This window comes from Paramisgurnus dabryanus, chromosome 3, assembly GCF_030506205.2.
Source record: "Paramisgurnus dabryanus chromosome 3, PD_genome_1.1, whole genome shotgun sequence".
Classification (NCBI taxonomy): Eukaryota; Metazoa; Chordata; class Actinopteri; order Cypriniformes; family Cobitidae; genus Paramisgurnus; species Paramisgurnus dabryanus.
Genome location: NC_133339.1, coordinates 8,001,601 through 8,005,678, shown reverse-complemented (window position 1 = coordinate 8,005,678; position 4,078 = coordinate 8,001,601). Strand labels below are relative to the sequence as shown.

At 37.5% G+C, this 4,078-nt stretch overlaps 1 pseudogene; it reads right to left on the bottom strand.

Moving 5' to 3' along the window:
- Window positions 1-481: 481 nt before the first annotated feature.
- The window catches only part of LOC135734229 (cytochrome P450 2K1-like), a 15,264-nt pseudogene continuing 11,667 nt past the window's right edge, over window positions 482-4,078 (bottom strand).

The window sequence follows — 4,078 nt, the reverse complement described above, 5'->3', positions numbered from 1 at the left end:
GGAGGTTTGCTGGAACGCGATCCTGAGGTGAAATTTCTTTAAGAGGTTTTAAAAACGTTCTACACTGTGGAGTACGGCTGCGAGTGATGTCAGCAGGATCCGCATGCTGGATAAGGTGACTGGTTTTGTTAATACATGACTCACGCATTTCAAACAATGTTTTTCAAGAAAGTTGCTAGCTAACGGTAGCAGGTTAGCTAGCACATAAGTAAGCCTAAAGTTATTAACGTAACTGGCTCAGAAAACTCTGTTTCTGTCAAGGCACAGTGAAGAAACATTTACTGAAGGCTTTCATTTATGTTTTTTATATGTAATGCAGAGCAGCATTTGTGAGACGACATCAACTCATCATCCGAGTGGACAAGAACACCAACAGAGAAAGCCAAGCCGCAAAAACAATGAAAAATTGTCATGACTTTTTATTTTAAATAAAAGTTATGTGATAATAAACATTAAGTGTTGGGTTAATTATAGTGTTTTAAAGATGTTTTGAAATAAGTTGTTTTAAAATAAAAATAACAATATTCTGTATGTTTATGGTATTTACCCTATAACATTTATAACAAGAGGTGAACAAAGCACCACTTTAGTTTACAGCCCGCAAATATGAGAGTTACCTGGTACATACACAGAACAATCGGGGAATAAGCACCACTTTAATTTACAGCCCGCAAATAAAAGAGTTACCTGGTAACTCCTGTATACATATACAGATCAAAGAGGTACAAGTTGCTATTATTTTTATTGTGCTGTTATATTTTATTTGCCGACGTGGCTTGTAGACATCAACTGTAGGCTATACAAAACACTTCATCAGGTAAGTAGCAAATATGGAAAAAAAAAACATATTACACATAGACCATACATAGACGTAAGTCATGCATACCGCGTAATATTACAATAGGTACCCTGTAGTTATGAAATACTTAGAGAATAATTTTCCATATATTCTTACCCCCTTATTACCCCAAACTTATAATATTGTTCCCTTATAACTACAAGTACGTACTGTAGAGGTACTCTGTTGTTACAAATAGGTACGCTGTAAATTTGGTTTAATTACGCGGTACTTTGCGGGTCGTAAAATAAAGTGTTACCGAGTATTTTATTTAATCATTACAGAAATATCATGTTCCTGTGCTGAACTGGTAGAGCATTGGGTAATAAGAGAGAAAGTCATGGGTTTGATTCCCAGTGAACACAAATACTGATAAATGTATAGCTTAAATGCCCTGTAAGTCAGTTTGCATACAAGTATCTGTCAAATGCATAAATTATCTATATATATTTATACAACATATACATTTTTACACCAAATTGAAATATATGAATATGTTTAGGCACAGAATGTACATGTATAATGTTAAAGCTATTGAGATAATATAATATTCTAAGAGTCTTATAATGTGAAACAAGTGTCCAGTGGTGGCCGGTGACTTCTCTTCCGAGGGGCTCAATTTCAAAATATGTGTCCGATCATGTGACTTGTCAAAATACGAGCATGTTGCACGCGTGTCAAAATGGTTTATGAGAAAAGAGACGTGCGCCCTCGGAAATGAAGTCACTGGACGCCACTGTAAGAGTCTTTAGGTTTTACAATCATGAGGTATATATTTAACTAGTTATTCTGCTATTTATAACTTGAGGTTGTGTTTTTCTGCCCTACTGACTGCACACAGTTTGTGTGGTGAGGGGTTCAAGACAAGACCCACAACTGGTGTGAGATCCAATTCATCTTCAGAGACTCCAGGTGGAGGAGTGAAGTGAAAACACTGAAGAAGAGAAGTGAAGAACAGAAAGAGCTCCATCCTGGCCAAACCCTCTCCTAAACAAATCCTGCGTCCTGAGAGAAAAGAAGGGAATGTGTTTGTAATGACATACGACAGGACCTACAGACTGCACTATTTTTGCATTAGGTGCACAGTGTTCTGTATTTATGGGCAATATACAACATTTACCAACCATACTGCATGTTTCAGCGTCAATGCTTGTGCTTCAGCTGAGCTTACGTTTAAATTTTTTTTTATATATGTGACCAGTCACGGAAAGTAGGGACACATAAGTCGGATCTGGGGCATTTTTGTGTTATTCACAGATTCTGAAAGTGCAGTTTCTATGTTTTCTAAGGATGTGTAACACATGGAAATCTGATCAGATTTGGAGAAGTTGTGGCCATTTGAATATAACACATTCAAGAAAGAGAAAGCCGAGAAAATAGATAAGGAAAGTTACACATTTCCCTGCCTGGAGAGCAGTGTTGGGGAAGTTACTTTAAAAAAGTAGTGTTTGCTCGTTACTCGTTACTTTTTAAAAAAGTAATCCATTACTTTACTTAGTTACCGCCTTTGGAAAGTAACTTTTTACGTTACTCGTTACTTTTACATTACTTTTATGTTACTTTTATGTTGCCTGTATTTTGAAAATATTTTGGAAACACACACGAACACATACACACAATACCCTGTTACTCAGGCATTTGATCTTGACATTGTTAAAATCTTGTCTTTTTTACATGTTTTAACACTGTACATTTATCTTAAAATATTTAATTGTGTACAAGAAAACAGCTCTTATTAATGAATTATTAGTAGCATGTTGTAGTGTCTCGGGAGATTGTGCTCATTGTTAAATAGCTTTGTGGCTACTGCACTGGAGCGGCAGTTTAAAATATAAACCCAGAATTCAGCGAACGTCAAGAACAAGAAAAAAACAATAAGGCCAAGACGCGGGATTTAAATTAAGTTACACGGACCATGTATAAATTTCAATGTTTCTGGACAGAAATACCAACTTTGTCTGGTATTAATAAGCTGCACATTGGAGTGCTGGCTGCTCCCCGCGGTGCTGAAGACGCGTGATGGCACATATACACAGATATCTACGTGCAATCTATTGGAAAGTGGAGGAGTCATTAGTTGGGTTAGTAAAATAACGAAATTACAGCTTTTAAATAGAAGAAAAGAGATATATTAAGTTTAAAAGTGCAGAACTCTTCTCAAGGGGAAGAAAGCTATACTTTTCCCCTAACGTGCAACCTATCGGAAAGCCCAGATGAGTTAGTTGGGTTAGTAAAATAATGTAATTATAGATTTAAGTACAAAATAGTATTTATATAAAGAGAAATATTGAAATAAAAAGTGCAGAACTCTTCTTAAGTGGAAGTAATAAAGTAAAATAACGAATAATAATTATATAATAACGAATAATAGTTTCCAATAGGTTGCACGTAAATATCTGTTCTGCCACCAGTACTCCGTCCGAGCGCGTCTTCAGCACCACGGCCAGCACTCCAATGCGCAGCTTATTAATACCAAACAAAGTGAACAAGTTGGTATTTCTGTGCAGAAACATTGAAATTTAAACATGGTCTGTGTAACATTATGTAAATTCCGCGTCTCTGTCTGATTGTTGTTTCCGTTTTCTTGTAGCCTAGAAATCTAGACGCACCCTAGCGGCCGCAAAATATATTTGCTGCCAGGGTTTAGTCTAGGCACTCACAATACACTTAACCGGTCCAAAAACCAAAATTTGGTCAGGCCAATCACATCGTGTGTAGCGTCTGTGGGGCGGGCTTAACATGATGACGACAGAGCTGCAACGGTTCCTACTTGAAAACAGAGAATGGCTGCTGCTGCTGGCGAACAGCTATCTTTTGAAGCGGCTTTGGCCGCGACTCTGGAGGACTTAGACTTATGTTTTTCTTTGAGAGAAGAGCAAATAAACCCTACTGAAGTCCTTTTTAAGCAAGAAAGATGTGTTTGGAGTTTTGCCGACTGGTTACGGTAACTACGTCACCTTCTTCGTTGCTCTGATCCGTCATAACGCTATCCTATTGCGTGCAGAGGCATTTTGAGGGACAACCTTATATCCCGCCCCTTGCATTGAGCCGTTTGTGTGAAGAGTTGCCAGACCTTACATCTTGATGTAGGTCTGGCTAACCAGGCTAGTTTTCTTGTTCTTGACGTTCGCTGAATTCTGGGTTTATATTTTAAACTGCCGCTTCAGTGCAGTATAGCCACAGAGCTATTTAACAAGCACGATCTTCCGAGATACTATGCTAAGATACAATTAATACAAA